General features: G+C 43.8%; 1 protein-coding gene across 3 annotated transcripts in view; it reads right to left on the bottom strand.

Moving 5' to 3' along the window:
• TANC2 (tetratricopeptide repeat, ankyrin repeat and coiled-coil containing 2) overlaps positions 1-16,960 on the bottom strand; it is a 785,323-nt gene that overhangs the window by 517,410 nt on the left and 250,953 nt on the right. The window lies entirely within an intron of this gene.

Genomic DNA, 16,960 nt, shown 5'->3' with positions numbered 1-16,960 from the left:
ATACCAATACCAAAGCAATAGGACACGGATGAAGGGAGGGAACAAGTCAGGTAACCTAAACGGAAGGCACCACTGCTTGCAAAACCTTTCTCCCAAAAATAGCCTCCGAAGAAGCAAAAGAATCGAATTTGTAAAATTTGGCAAATGTATGCAGTGAGACCAAGTCGCTGCTTTACAAATCTGTTCAACATAAGCCTCATTCTTGAAAGCCCATGTGGAAGCCACAGCTCTAGTGGAATGAGCTGTAATTCGTTCAGGAGGCTGCTGTCCCGCAGTCTCATAAGCCAAACAAATGATGCTTTTCAGCCAAAAGGAAAGAGAGGTAGCAGACGCTTTCCCACCTCTCCTCTTACCAGAATAGACAACAAACAAGGATGATGTTTGTCTGAAATCTTTAGTTGCTTTTAAATAGAATTTTAAAGCACGAACCACGTCAAGATTGTGTAAAAGTCGGTCCTTCTTAGAAACTGGATTAGGACACAGAGAAGGAACAATGATTTCCTGGTTAATATTCTGCATGGAACACCAGATAGGGTGAATTACACTGCAAAGCAGACAATTCAGAAACTCTTCGAGCAGAAGAAATGGCTACTAAAAACAAAACTTTCCAAGATAAAAACTTAATATCTATGGAATGCAAAGGTTCAAACGGAACCCCTTGAAGAACTGAAAGAACTAAATTTAGACTCCATAGAGGATCCACAGGCTTGTAAACAGGCTTGATTCTGACTAGGGCCTGTGCAAACACCTGAACGTCTGGTACAGCAGCCAGACGCTTATGTAACAGAATAGACAGAGCAGATATCTGTCCCTTTAAGGAACTAGTTGACAGACCCTTCTCCAATCCTTCTTGGAGAAAAGACCATATCCTTGGAATCCTAATCTTACTCCACGAGTAACCCTTGGATTCACACTAACAAAGATATTTCCGCCATATCTTATGGTAAATTTTCCTGGTGACAGGCTTTCTGGCCTGTATCAGAGTGTCTATAACTGATTCAGAGAAACTAGATTTGGATGCTTGAATTAGAAGATCCTGCCTCGATGGCAGTTTCCATGGTGGGACCGATGACATGTCCACTAGGTCTGCATACCAAGTCCTGTGTGGCCACGCAGGCGCTATCAGAATTACCGAAACCTTCTCCCGTTTGATTCTGGCTACTAGCCGAAGGAGAAGAGGAAACGGTGGAAAGACATAAGCTAGACTGAATGACCAAGGCGCTATTAATGCATCCATCAATGCCGCCTTGGGATCCCCGGATCTGGATCCGTAAAGGGGAAGTTTGGTGTGCTGATGGGACGCCATCAGATCCAATTCTGGAATGCCCCATAGCTGAGTTAGCTGAGCAAAAACCTCCGGGTGGAGTTCCCACTCCCCCGGATGGAAAGTCTGACGACTTAGAAAATCCGCCTCCCAGTTGTCTACCCCTGGGATGTGAATTGCAGAAAGATGGCAGGAGTGATCCTCCGCCCATTTGATGATCTTGGATACTTCCTTCATCGCTAGGGAACTTTTTGTTCCTCCCTGATGATTGATGTACGCTACAGTCGTGATGTTGTCCGACTGAAATCTGATGAATTTGGCCTCCGCTAGTTGAGGCCACACCTGGAGCGTATTGAATATCGCTCTCAACTCCAAAATGTTTATCGGAAGAAGAGATTCTTCCCGAGACCATAGTCCCTGAGCCTTCAGGGAGTTCCAGACCGCACCCCAGCCTAACAGACTGGCCTCGGTCGTGACAATGATCCACTCCGGTCTGCGGAAACTCATTCCCTGAGACAGGTGATCTTGAGACAACCACCAGAGAAGAGAGTCTCTGGTTTTCTGGTCCATTTGTACTTGAGGAGACAAATCTGCGTAATCTCCATTCCACTGTTTGAGCATGCACAGCTGCAGTGGTCTGAGATGAATTCGGGCAAAAGGGACTACGTCCATTGCCGCAACCATTAAACCAATTACTTCCATGCACTGAGCCACGGAAGGCCGAGGAATGGAATGAAGAACTCGGCAAGTATTCAGCAGTCTTGACTTCCTGACCTCTGTCAGAAAGATTTTCATTTCTACCGAGTCTATTAGTGTTCCCAAGAAAGGAACCCTTGTGAGCGGGGACAGAGAACTCTTTTCTACGTTCACCTTCCACCCGTGAGACCTTAGAAAGTCCAGAACGATGTCCGTATGAGCCTTGGCTCTGTGAAAGGACGACACCTGTATTAATATGTCGTCTAGGTAAGGTGCTACTGCAATGCCCCACGGTCTTAGTACCGCTAGAAGGGACCCTAGCTGTTTGCCCAGGAAGGCGAACCTTAGGAACTGATGGTGATCTTTGTGGATAGGAATATGTAGATACGCATCCTTTATATCCACGGTAGTCATATATTGACCCTCCTGGGTCATCGGCAAGATTGTCCGAATGGTTTCCATCTTTGAGGAATTTGTTTAGAATTTTTAAATCCAGAATTGGCCTGAAAATTCCCTCCTTTTTGGGAACTACAAACAGGTTTGAGTAAAAGCCCAGAACTTGTTTTACAATTGGAACTGGGTGTATCACTCCCATCTTTAGCAGATCTTCTACACAGCGTAAGAACTCCTGTTTCTTTATTTGGTCTGAAGACGAATAAGAAATGTGGAACCTTCCCCTTGGGGGAGAATCCTTGAATTCTAGAAGGTACCCCTGAGCAACTATTTCTAATGCCCAGGGATCTGGAACATCTCTTGCCCAAGCCTGAGCGAAGAGAGAAAGTCTGCCCCCTACTCGATCCGATCCCGGATCAGGGGCTACCCCTTCATGCTGTCCTGGTAGCAGGAGCAGGCTTCTTGGCCTGTTTGCCCTTATTCCAGCCCTGCAGGGGTTTCCAAGTTGCTTTGGGCTGGGAAGCTTTATCTTGCTTTGCGGCAGCAGAGGTTGTGGCAGGTCCGCTCCTGAAGTTGCGAAAGGAACAAAAATTAGCCTTGTTTTTGGCCTTAAACGGCCTATCTTGTGGCAGGGCATGGTCCTTGCCCCCAGTGATATCTGAAATAATTTCTTTCGGCTCTGGGCCAAATAGGGCTTTCCCCTTGAAGGGAATATTTAACAGTTTAGTTTTGGACGACACATCAGCCGACCACAATTTGAGCCAAAGCGCTCTTCGCGCCATGATGGCAAAACCTGATTTTTTTCGCCGCTAGCTTAGCTAATTGGAGAGCGGCTCAGTGATAAAAGAATTAGCCAGCTTTAGAGCATGAATTCTATCCATGACCTTATCATATGAAGTCTCCCTCTGGAGCGACTCCTCCAGGGCCTCGAACCAAAAAGCCGCTGCAGTAGTTACCGGAATAATGCAGGCAATTAGTTGAAGAAGAAAACCTTGCTGAACAAAATTTTTCTTCAGCAAACCTTCCAATTTTTTTATCCATAGGATCTTTGAAAGCACAACTGTCCTCTATTGGTATAGATGTACGCTTAGCAAGTGTTGAAACAGCCCCTCTACCTTGGGGACCGTCTGCCACGCGTCCCGCCTGGGGTCATTTATGGGGAACAGTTTCTTAAAGATAGGTGGGGGAACAAAGGGTACACCTGGTCTCTCCCACTCCTTAGTCACAATATCCGCCACCCTCTTTGGGATTGGAAATGCCTCAGTGTATACAGGGACCTCAAAAAACCTGTCCATTTTACACAATTTTTCAGGGACCTCCATGGGGTCACAATAATCCAGCGTAGCTAAAACCTCCTTGCTACTTCTGAGTTTTGTGAGGGTACTACAGATAAATTATCCAAAGCTTCAGATTGCTCATCCTCTGTATTTAAAACTGAGCTATCGCGCTTTTTTGGAAAAAACATAATTTATGCTTACCTGATAAATTTATTTCTCTTGTAGTGTAGTCAGTCCACGGGTCATCCATTACTTATGGAATATATCTCTTCCTAACAGGAAGCTGCAAGAGGATCACCCAGCAGAGCTTGCTACATAGCTCCTCCCCTCACATGTCATATTCAGTCATTCGACCAAAGCAGACGAGAAAGGAGAAACCATAGGGTGCAGTGGTGACTGGAGTTTAATTAAAATTTAGGTCTGCCTTAAAGACAGGGCGGGCCGTGGACTGACTACACTGCAAGAGAAATAAATTTATCAGGTAAGCATAAATTATGTTTTCTCTTGTTAAGTGTAGTCAGTCCACGGGTCATCCATTACTTATGGAATACCAATACCAAAGCTAAAGTACACGGATGAAGGGAGGGACAAGGCAGGAACATTAAACAGAAGGAACCACTGCCTGAAGTACCTTTCTCCCAAAAATAGCCTCCGAAGAAGCAAAAGTGTCAAATTTGTAAAATTTTGAAAAGGTGTGAAGCGAAGACCAAGTCGCAGCCTTGCAAATCTGTTCAACAGAGGCCTCATTTTTAAAGGCCCAGGTGGAAGCCACAGCTCTAGTAGAATGAGCTGTAATCCTTTCAGGAGGCTGCTGTCCAGCAGTCTCATAGGCTAAACGTATTATGCTACGAAGCCAAAAAGAGAGAGAGGTAGCCGAAGCCTTTTGACCTCTTCTCTGTCCAGAGTAAACGACAAACAGGGAAGAAGTTTGACGAAAATCTTTAGTTGCCTGCAAATAGAACTTCAGGGCACGGACTACGTCCAGATTATGTAAAAGTCGTTCCTTCTTTGAAGAAGGGTTAGGACACAGTGATGGAACAACAATCTCTTGATTGATATTCCTGTTAATAACCCAGGTTTAGTACGCAGAACTACCTTGTCTGAATGAAAAATTAGATAAGGAGAATCACAATGTAAGGCAGATAACTCAGAGACTCTTCGAGCCGAGGAAATAGCCATCAAAAACAAAACCTTCCAGGATAACAGCTTGATATCAATGGAATGAAGGGGTTCAAATGGAACGCCTTGAAGAACATTAAGAACTAAGTTTAAGCTCCACGGCGGAGCAACAGTCTTAAACACAGGCTTAATCCTAGTTAAAGCCTGACAAAAAACCTGAACGTCTGGAACTTCAGCCAGACGTTTGTGTAGAAGAATAGACAGAGCAGAAATCTGTCCCTTTAACGAACTAGCAGATAAGCCCTTTTCTAAACCCTCTTGTAGAAAGGACAATATCCTAGGAATCCTAACCTTACTCCATGAGTAACTCTTGGATTCGCACCAATATAAATATTTACGCCATATCTTATGGTAAATTTTTCTGGTAACAGGCTTCCTAGCCTGTATTAAGGTATCAATAACCGACTCCGAGAAGCCACGCTTTGATAGAATCAAGCGTTCAATCTCCATGCAGTCAGCCTCAGAGAAATTAGATTTGGATGTTTGAAAGGACCCTGAATTAGAAGGTCCTGTCTCAGAGGTAGAGACCACGGTGGACAGGACGACATGTCCACTAGGTCTGCATACCAGGTCCTGCGTGGCCACGCAGGCGCTATCAGAATCACCGAAGCTCTCTCCTGTTTGATCTTGGCAATCAAACGAGGAAGCATCGGGAATGGTGGAAACACATAAGCCATGTTGAAGACCCAAGGGGCTGTCAGAGCATCTATCAGCACCGCTCCCGGGTCCCTGGACCTGGATCCGTAACAAGGAAGCTTGGCGTTCTGGCGAGACGCCATGAGATCCAGATCTGGTTTGCCCCAACGAAGAATCAGTTGAGCAAAGACCTCCGGATGAAGTTCCCACTCCCCCGGATGAAAAGTCTGGCGACTTAGAAAATCCGCCTCCCAGTTCTCTACGCCTGGGATGTAAATCGCTGACAGGTGGCAAGAGTGAGACTCTGCCCAGCGAATTATCTTTGAGACTTCCAACATCGCTAGGGAACTTCTGGTTCCCCCTTGATGGTTGATGTAAGCCACAGTCGTGATGTTGTCCGACTGAAATCTGATGAACCTCAGAGTTGCTAACTGAGGCCAAGCTAGGAGAGCATTGAATATTGCTCTTAATTCCAGAATATTTATTGGGAGGAGTTTCTCCTCCTAAGTCCATAATCCCTGAGCTTTCAGGGAGTTCCAGACTGCGCCCCAGCCTAGAAGGCTGGCGTCTGTTGTTACAATCGTCCAATCTGGCCTGCGAAAGGTCATCCCCTTGGACAGATGTGGCCGAGAGAGCCACCATAGAAGAGAATCTCTGGTCTCTTGATCCAGACTTAGTAGGGGGGACAAATCTGAGTAATCCCCGTTCCACTGACTTAGCATGCACAATTGCAGCGGTCTGAGATGCAGGCTACTATGTCCATTGCCGCTACCATTAAGCCGATTACTTCCATGCACTGAGCTACTGACGGGTGTGGAATGGAATGAAGGACACGGCAAGCATTTAGAAGTTTTGATAACCTGGCCTCTGTCAGGTAAATTTTCATCTCTACAGAATCTATAAGAGTCCCTAGAAAGGGAACTCTTGTAAGTGGTAATAGAGAACTCTTTTCCACGTTCACCTTCCACCCATGCGACCTCAGAAATGCCAGAACTATCTCTGTATGAGACTTGGCAGTTTGAAAACTTGACGCTTGTATCAGAATGTCGTCTAGGTACGGAGTCACCGCTATGCCTCGCGGTCTTAGTACCGCCAGAAGTGAGCCCAGAACTTTTGTAAAGATTCTTGGAGCCGTAGCTAATCCGAAGGGAAGAGCTACAAACTGGTAATGCCTGTCTAGGAAAGCAAATCTTAGGTACCGATAATGATCCTTGTGAATCGGTATGTGAAGGTAGGCATCCTTTAAATCCACTGTGGTCATGTACTGACCCTCTTGGATCATGGGAAGGATGGTTCGAATAGTTTCCATTTTGAATGATGGAACTCTTAGAAATTTGTTTAGGATTTTTAAGTCCAAGATTGGTCTGAAGGTTCCCTCTTTCTTGGGAACCACAAATAGATTTGAATAGAATCCCTGCCCGTGTTCCGTCCGCGGAACTGGGTGGATCACCCCCATTAGTAAAAGGTCTTGTACACAGCGTAGAAACGCCTCTTTCTTTATTTGGTTTGCTGATAACCTTGAAAGATGAAATCTCCCTCGTGGAGGAGAAGTTTTGAAGTCCAGGAGATATCCCTGAGATATGATCTCCAACGTCCAGGGATCCTGGACATCTCTTGCCCAAGCCTGGGCGAAGAGAGAAAGTCTGCCCCCCACTAGATCCGTTTCCGGATAGGGGGCCCTCTCTTCATGCTGTCTTGGGGGCAGCAGCAGGTTTCTTGGCCTGCTTGCCCTTGTGCCAGGACTGGTTAACTTTCCAGCCCTGCCTGTAACGAGCAACAGCTCCTTCCTGTTTTGGAGCGGAGGAAGTTGATGCTGCTCCAGCCTTGAAGTTACGAAAGGCACGAAAATTAGACTGTTTGGCCTTTGATTTGACCCTGTCCTGAGGTAGAGCATGGCCCTTACCTCCCGTAATGTCAGCTATAATTTCTTTCAAGCCGGGCCCGAATAAGGTCTGCCCCTTGAAAGGAATATTAAGCAATTTAGATTTAGAAGTCACGTCAGCTGACCAGGATTTAAGCCATAGCGCTCTGCGCGCTTGAATGGCGAATCCGGAGTTCTTAGCCGTAAGTTTGGTTAAATGTACGACGGCATCAGAAACAAATGCGTTAGCTAGCTTAAGTGCTTTAAGCTTGTTCATAATTTCATCCAATGGAGCTGTGCGAATGGCCTCTTCCAGAGACTCAAACCATAATGCCGCCGCAGCAGTGACAGGCGCAATGCATGCAAGGGGCTGTAAGATAAAACCTTGTTGAACAAACATTTTCTTAAGGTAACCCTCTAATTTCTTATCCATTGGATCTGAAAAGGCACAACTATTCTCCACCGGGATAGTGGTACGCTTAGCTAAAGTAGAAACTGCTCCGTCCACCTTAGGGACCGTCTGCCATAAGTCTTGTGTGGTGGCGTCAATAGGAAACATTTTCCTAAATATGGGAGGAGGGGAAAAGGGCACACCAGGTCTATCCCACTCCTTGCTAATAATCTCTGTAAGCCTTTTAGGTATAGGAAACACGTCAGTACACACCGGTACCGCATAGTATCTATCCAACCTACATAATTTTTCTGGAATTGCAACCGTGTTACAATCATTCAGAGCCGCTAATACCTCCCCTAGCAATATGCGGAGGTTCTCAAGCTTAAATTTAAAATTAGAAATCTCTGAATCCAGTCTCCCTGGATCAGATCCGTCACCCACAGAATGAAGCTCTCCATCTTCACGTTCTGCAAACTGTGACGCAGTATCTGACATGGCTCTCACCTCATCCGCGCGCTCTGTCCTTAACCCAGAGCTATCGCGCTTGCCTCTTAATTCTGGCAATTTAGATAATACTTCTGTCATAACAGTAGCCATGTCTTGCAAAGTGATTTGTAAGGGCCTCCCTGATGTACTTGGCGCCACAAAATCACGCACCTCCTGAGCGGGAGGCGAAGGTACTGACACGTGAGGAGAGTTAGTCGGCATAACTTCCCCCTCGTTGTCTGGTGATAATTTCTTTACATGTAAAGATTGACTTTTATTTAAAGTAGCATCAATGCAATTAGTACATAAATTTCTATTGGGCTCCACATTGGCCTTTAAACATAGTGAACAAAGAGATTCATCTGTGTCAGACATGTTTAAACAGACTAGCAATGAGACTAGCAAGCTTGGAAATACTTTTCTAAATAAATTTACAAGCAATATAAAAAACGCTACTGTGCCTTTAAGAAGCACAAAAAGCTGTCACAGTTGAAATAACAATGAACCAAAATAGTTATAGCAACCAATTTTTCACAGTAAATGTATTAAGTTAGCAAAGGATTGCACCCACCAGCAAATGGATGATTAACCCCTTAATACCCAAAAACGGATTAACAATTTAAAAATTAACGTTTTTCTCACAGTCAAAACACACTGTCACAGGTCTCTGTGACTGATTACCTCCCTCAAAATGAATTTTGAAGACCCCTGAGCTCTCTAGAGACGATCTGGACCATGGAGGATGAAGTAGACAGATTGTGACTGAATTTTTACTGCGCAAAAAAGCGCTAAAATAGGCCCCTCCCACTCATATTACAACAGTGGGGAAGCTCAGAAACTGTTTCTATGCAGAAAACAAAGATAAGTTTTATCACCAAGTACCTCACAAAAAACGATTAACATGCCAGTAAACGTTTTAAACATACATTTGAAAAGTTATGAATTGTTATTAATAAGCCTGCTACCAGTCGCTTTTACTGCAGTTAAGGCTCATACATTATTTCAGTATTAACAGTATTTTCAGAGTCAATTCCATTCCTTAGAAAAATACATTCAGTGTACACACACTCATCAGCCTAATACCAGTCGCTATCACTGCATTTAAGGCTGAACTTACTTTATATTGGTATCAGCAGTATTTTCTCAGTCAATTCCATTCCTCAGAAAAATAATTACTGCACATACCTCATTTGCAGGGGGGCCCTGCATGCTATTCCCCTTCTCTGAAGTTACCTCACTCCTCAGATGAGAACAGCCAGTGGATCTTAGTTACGTCTGCTAAGATCATAGAAAACGCAGGCAGATTATTCTTCTAATGCTGCCTGAGAATAAACAGCACACTCCGGTGCCATTTAAAATAACAAACTTTTGATTGTAGAAATAAACTAAGTTAAAAAACACCACAGACCTCTCACAGCGACTTATCTAGTTAGGCTGCAAGAGAATGACTGAATATGACATGTGAGGGGAGGAGCTATGTAGCAAGCTCTGCTGGGTGATCCTCTTGCAGCTTCCTGTTAGGAAGAGATATATTCCATAAGTAATGGATGACCCGTGGACTGACTACACTTAACAAGAGAAATAGGCAGTTTGGATAAAAATGCTGCAAGGGAATTATCCATTACTGCTGCTAATTGTTGTAAAGTAATAGGGGCCAATGCGCTAGAGGTACTAGGCAACGCTTGCGCGGGCGTAACTGGTGTCGACACATGGGTAGAGGAAGGAGGACTATCCTCATTACCTTCCGTCAAAGAATCATCTTGGGCTACATTTTTAAGTGTCAATGCATGTTCATTAAAATGTTTAGATACCTTAGCACACTTTAAACACAAATGCAATGGGGGTACCGCCATGGCTTTTAAACACATAGAACACGGTCTATCAGCAGGCTCAGACATGTTAGACAGACTTAGATAGCACTCAAATACAGAAAAATACACTTTTTGAAAAAACGTTACTGTGCCTTTAAATAATAAAAAGCATACACTTTTTTACCAAATCTCCAAAAAAACATCCGATCTTTATGAAATTTACACCATATGATCCTAATGCTTTGAAAAGATTGCACACCAAGTTTCAAGCCAATTAACCCCTTATTGCCCAAACCGGAGCAAATTGAAGCTGGCCACCAGTTTAACACACCTTCCTTGGGGATTAGTTGTGGAACAAAAATAAGCCTCCCTGTAGTCCTCCTGCAGTCTCTGGACTCTACATGTGAAGCTGCATGAAGCTATCTTGTAAAAGAACTGCGCAACTGAGGCGCGAAAATTAGGCCCTCTCCCTCCTCACTCCGGAGTTGTGAGGCCTTCCTAAGCCAAAATAGGTGTCTAAAATTATGCCAGGCGTATAAAACCCCTAAAAAGTGTTCCAAACATGATAAACACTTGTGCAAACATCAGATTATATTAAAAAATAATCTATTTTACCCATAACAGTGTCCACCAGTGATTTAAGCCCTGTAAACTAAGCCATCCTTCTATACTGAGTCTCAGAAAATGGCTTACCTTTCCACATGGAGATTTCTATCAGTCTTCTAGCATTACCAGGTCTTGTTAGAAAAAAATGACTGAGCATACCTTAAGCAGTTAAGCCTGCAAATTGTTCCCCCCAACTGAAGTTCTCTGGTATTCAACAGTCCTGCGTGGGAACAGCAATGGATTTTAGTTACTGGTGCTAAAATCATATTCCTCTCAGCAGAAATCTTCATCACTGTTCTGCCTCAGAGTAAATAGTACAAACCGGCACTATTTTAAAATAACAAACTCTTGATTGAGGAAATAAAACTACAAATCTACCACCACATACTCTTTACCACCCCCGTGGAGATGCTACTTGTTAGAGCGGCAAAGAGAATGACTGGGGGGGCGGAGCCTGAGGGGAGCTATATGGACAGCTTTGCTGTGTGCTCTCTTTGCCACTTCCTGTAGGGATTGAGAATATCCCACAAGTAAGGATGAATCCGTGGACTGAATACACCAAGTAAGAGAAAGAAGAAGTTTGTCTAAGGTCCTTAGTGACATTTTAGGCTGGAATTCTTGGGAGCTGGACACAAAGGAGCAACAATCTCCTGATTTATATTACCTGCCAAGACTAACTTAAGCAAAAAGCTGCGATGAGTCCTAAGAATTGCCTTATCCCGATGAAAGGTAAGGTAAAGAGGCTGACATGAAAGTGGAAATAGCACTAGCTGAAGAAATAGCCAATAGTAACAAAACCTTCCAAGATAGAAGTTGGATATCTTGACCATGAATAAGCCGAAAAGGAGGAGCCTGCAACACCCTTAAGACTAAGTTAAAGGGACACGAAACCCAACATTTTTCTTTCATGATTCAGATAGATGGTTACCCAATAGCACTCTTCCTGGGTCTTAGAATCTCGTCCCTCTGTTTGCCGTGTCTTGGTAAGTTCTTCGCCACCCTCCAGGAGGCCGGCTACATCCTCCTAGGTAGTAAGAAGGGTCCACTTTTCACCAGGTTCCATAGACAGCTGATCGCTAGAGACCCCATCCTGTTCCTTTGCTATACTAAGAAAGTCTCCAACTCTTGTACTGTACTTGTCTCGCCTGCATAGCAGGGCAAATTTCTCCAGGAAAGCCTGATCTTCTAAGCGACTGATCTCACTTCAAAGGTGTAGCTCTCCTTGAAGTACATTTTGAGTTTGCCGCAGTGTTGGCATCTGGTAACTTATGGTGTGTAATAATGTGCCGCAAGCCCCTAGACCAAACCCCATTTTCCATACAGTATACCTTTGCTGTTAGTATTTGGGTATTTGAGGATTGGACTTGTGTCCTGAATATACTTGGGTATGATAGATTCATAGTAACTTTTCCCGTTACAGATTTCCTAACTTATACTCATGTTCTGTTATACTTCCTGAACACTGATTTTTGGCTGGAGGACTCTCAAACGGCAAGTCTTATTATAGCTGTTATGCTATGAGAGTTTCTTTATTACTATTTTTGTGCCAATGCTTCCCTTACAAGCTTACCTGCCTTCACACTTGCACATAGTAATTTTTTTTTGTTCTTCTTCTTTGTACTCTGGGTTTTAATACTATAAAAACAGGGTTAGGCAAAATGCAAAAAAAAAAAAAATGCTTTTCATGCTGAGCCGCTCAATTTTTCTGGGAATCTAGGCTCAATTCACTGATTTATAAAAGAGATGTCTGTAGCACATTGCCTAGCTATGATACTAACAACTTGTCTTAATACTATAAGCAATGTTTGTGATTTTCATTTATTACTTATCTCAGTTATATATCTTTAATTTCATTGGGTCATTAAGCATTGAGAGCTTAGTTAAAGCTGTAGACTGTTGTTTCTGAGACTGCCAACATCTAATGTGACATAGCATACTAATGTTGAATTATTCCCCAGTATAATTTCTAGATTATGCTTAAATTGACCTTTATATGTTTCAGTAAAGTCTTATGCTCATATAGTTGCAGTTAGAGAGCTTATTACATGCATAAGTTAAATTGATTTATTTAGAAAGTTATATTAGAAACCATTATTTGTCATTTCCTCCTACTTATGGTTCTCCTTAGTTTAGTTCAATGTCCAATGGCATCATGTATTACTAGAAGGTAAAAGAAATTTGAGGGTTATCTAATGCCAGTTTTAATGTTCTATTCAGACACAGTAGAGTTTTGCAAAAATATTTTTCAGTGTATTTTGGACCCTCTAAATATCATAGCAGCTGTGTCATGGAAGAGGTTTGTCATTAACTTGTATAAACATGCTACGTATAGTCTTGTATATGTTTCTCAAATTGCATGTTCGTATGTATCATGTGGGTTCATGCATCAGTTGCTAAAATTGTGATGTATTTTTAAATACTTTTATAAACCTTAATAAAAACATAATTTATGCTTACCTGATAAATTTATTTCTCTTGTAGTGTATCCAGTCCACGGATCATCCATTACTTGTGGGATATTCTCCTTTCCAACAGGAAGTTGCAAGAGGATCACCCACAGCAGAGCTGCTATATAGCTCCTCCCCTAACTGTCATATCCAGAAAGGAGAAACCATAGGGTGCAGTGGTGACTGTAGTTTAATTAAAATTTAGACCTGTCTTAAAAGGACAGGGCGGGCCGTGGACTGGATACACTACAAGAGAAATAAATTTATCAGGTAAGCATAAATTATGTTTTCTCTTGTTAAGTGTATCCAGTCCACGGATCATCCATTACTTGTGGGATACCAATACCAAAGCTAAAGTACACGGATGATGGGAGGGACAAGGCAGGATTAAGCGGAAGGAACCACTGCCCGAAGAACCTTTCTCCCAAAAACAGCCTCTGAAGAAGCAAAAGTATCAAATTTGTAAAATTTTGAAAAAGTGTGAAGCGAAGACCAAGTCGCAGCCTTGCAAATCTGTTCAACAGAGGCCTCATTTTTGAAGGCCCAGGTGGAAGCCACAGCTCTAGTAGAATGAGCTGTAATCCTTTCAGGGAGCTGCTGTCCAGCAGTCTCATAGGCTAGGCGTATTACGCTCCGAAGCCAAAAGGACAGAGAGGTTGCCGAAGCTTTTTGACCTCTCCTCTGTCCAGAGTAAACGACAAACAGGGAAGATGTTTGACGAAAATCCTTAGTAGCTTGTAAGTAAAACTTCAAGGCACGGACTACGTCCAGATTATGTAAAAGACGTTCCTTCTTTGAAGAAGGATTAGGACACAATGATGGAACAACAATCTCTTGATTAATATTCTTGTTAGAAACCACCTTAGGTAAAAACCCAGGTTTGGTACGCAGAACTACCTTATCTGCATGAAAAATCAGATAAGGAGAATCACATTGTAAGGCAGATAGCTCAGAGACTCTCCGAGCCGAGGAAATAGCCATCAAAAACAGAACTTTCCAAGATAAAAGTTTAATATCAATGGAATGAAGGGGTTCAAACGGAACTCCTTGAAGAACTTTAAGAACCAAGTTTAAGCTCCACGGAGGAGCAACAGGTTTAAACACAGGCTTAATTCTAACCAAAGCCTGGCAAAATGCCTGAACGTCTGGAACCTCTGCCAGACGCTTGTGCAAAAGAATAGACAGAGCAGAAATCTGTCCCTTTAAGGAACTATCTGATAATCCTTTGTCCAAGCCCTCTTGGAGAAAAGACAATATTCTAAGAATCCTAACCTTACTCCATGAGTAATTCTTGGATTCACACCAATAAGGATATTTACTCCATATCTTGTGGTAGATTTTCCTGGTTACAGGCTTTCGTGCCTGTATTAAGGTATCAATGACTGACTCGGAGAAGCCACGCTTTGATAGAATCAAGCGTTCAATCTCCATGCAGTCAGTCTCAGAGAAATTAGATTTGGATGACTGAAAGGACCTTGTATCAGAAGGTCCTGTCTTAGAGGCAGAGTCCATGGTGGAAAGATGACATGTCCACTAGGTCTGCATACAAAGTCCTGCGTGGCCACGCAGGTGCTATCAGAATCACCGATGCTCTCTCCTGTTTGATTTTGGCAATCAGTCGAGGGAGCAGAGGAAACGGTGGAAACACATAAGCCAGGTTGAAGAACCAAGGCGCTGCTAGAGCATCTATCAGCGTCGCTTCTGGGTCCCTGGACCTGGATCCGTAACAAGGGAGCTTGGCGTTCTTGCGAGACGCCATGAGATCCAACTCTGGTTTGCCCCAACAATGAATCAATTGAGCAAACACCTCCGGATGGAGTTCCCACTCCCCCGGATGGAAAGTCTGACGACTTAGAAAATCCGCCTCCCAGTTCTCCACGCCTGGGATATGGATTGCTGACAGGTGGCAAGAGTGGCACTCTGCCCAGCGAATTATTTTTAAGACTTCTAACATCGCTAGGGAACTCCTGGTTCCCCCTTGATGGTTGATGTAAGCCACAGTCGTGATGTTGTCCGACTGAAATCTGATGAACCTCAGTGTTGCTAACTGAGGCCAAGCCAGAAGAGCATTGAATATCGCTCTCAACTCCAGAATATTTATTGGAAGGAATTTCTCCTCCTGAGTCCACAATCCCTGTGCCTTCATGGAGTTCCAGACTGCACCCCAACCTAGAAGGCTGGCATCTGTTGTTACAATTGTCCAATCTGGCCTGCGAAAGGTCATACCCTTGGACAGGTGGACCCGAGACAACCACCAGAGAAGAGAATCTCTGGTCTCTTGATCCAGATTTAGCAGAGGGGACAAATCTGTGTAATCCCCATTCCACTGACTCAGCATGCATAATTGCAGCGGTCTGAGATGTAGGCGCGCAAATGGCACTATGTCCATTGCCGCTACCATTAAGCCGATTACCTCCATACACTGAGCCACCGAAGGGCGCGGAATGGAGTGAAGAACACGGCAAGCATTTAGAAGTTTTGATAACCGGGACTCCGTCAGGTAAATTTTCATTTCTACAGAATCTATAAGAGTCCCTAAGAAGGAGACTCTTGTGAGTGGGGATAGAGAACTCTTTTCCTCGTTCACTTTCCACCCGTGCGACCTCAGAAATGCCAGAACTATCTCTGTATGAGACTTGGCAACTTGAAAGTTTGACGCCTGTATCAGGATGTCGTCTAGATACAGAGCTACCGCTATGCCTCGCGGTCTTAGAACCGCCAGAAGTGAGCCCAGAACCTTTGTAAAGATTCTCGGGGGTGTAGCCAACCCGAAGGGAAGAGCTACAAATTGGTAATGCCTGTCTAGAAAGGCAAACCTTAGAAACCGATGATGGTCTTTGTGAATCGGTATGTGAAGGTAGGCATCCTTTAGGTCCACTGTGGTCATGTACTGACCCTCTTGGATCATGGGGTAGGATGGTCCGAAAAGTTTCCATTTTGAAAGATGGAACTCTGAGGAATTTGTTTAAGATCTTTAGATCCAAAATTGGTCTGAAGGTTCCCTCTTTTTTGGGAACCACAAACAGATTTGAATAAAAACCCTGTCCTTTTTCCGTCCGCGGAACTGGATGGATCACTCCCATAATTAGGAGGTCTTGCACACAGCATAGGAATGCCTCTTTCTTTATCTGATTTGCAGATAGCCTTGAAAGATGCAATCTCCCTTGTGGAGGGGAAGCTTTGAAGTCCAGAAGATATCCCTGAGATATGATCTTGAACATCTCTTGCCCATGCCTGGGCGAAGAGAGAAAGTCTGCCCCCTACTAGATCCGTCGCCGGATAGGGGGCCGTTCCTTCATGCTGTCTTAGAGGCAGCAGCAGGCTTTCTGGCCTATTTGCCTTTGTTCCAGGACTGGTTAGGTTTCCAGGCCTGCTTAGATTGAGCAAAAGTTCCCTCTTGCTTTGAAGCGGAGGAAGTTGATGCTGCACCTGCCTTGAAATTTCGAAAGGCACGAAAATTAGACTGTTTGGCCTTTGCTTTGGCCCTGTCCTGAGGAAGGGTATGACCCTTACCTCCAGTAATGTCAGCAAGAATTTCCTTCAAACCAGGCCCGAATAAGGTCTGCCCCTTGAAAGGAATGTTGAGTAATTTAGACTTCAAAGTCACGTCAGCTGACCAGAATTTAAGCCATAGCGCCCTACGCGCCTGGATGGCGAATCCGGAATTCTTAGCCGTTAGTTTAGTCAAATGAACAATGGCATCAGAAACAAATGAGTTAGCTAGCTTAAGTGTTCTAAGCTTGTCAATAATTTCAGTCAATGGAGCTGTATGGATGGCCTCTTCCAGGGCCTCGAACCAGAATGCCGCCGCGGCCGTGACAGGCGCTATGCATGCAAGGGGCTGTAAAATAAAACCTTGTTGAATAAACATTTTCTTAAGGTAACCCTACAATTTTTTATCCATTGGATC

Source organism: Bombina bombina, chromosome 1 (genome assembly GCF_027579735.1).
Source record: "Bombina bombina isolate aBomBom1 chromosome 1, aBomBom1.pri, whole genome shotgun sequence".
Lineage (NCBI taxonomy): Eukaryota > Metazoa > Chordata > Amphibia > Anura > Bombinatoridae > Bombina > Bombina bombina.
Note: the sequence above shows the minus strand (reverse complement) of the source record. Positions and strands in the feature narration are given on the sequence as shown.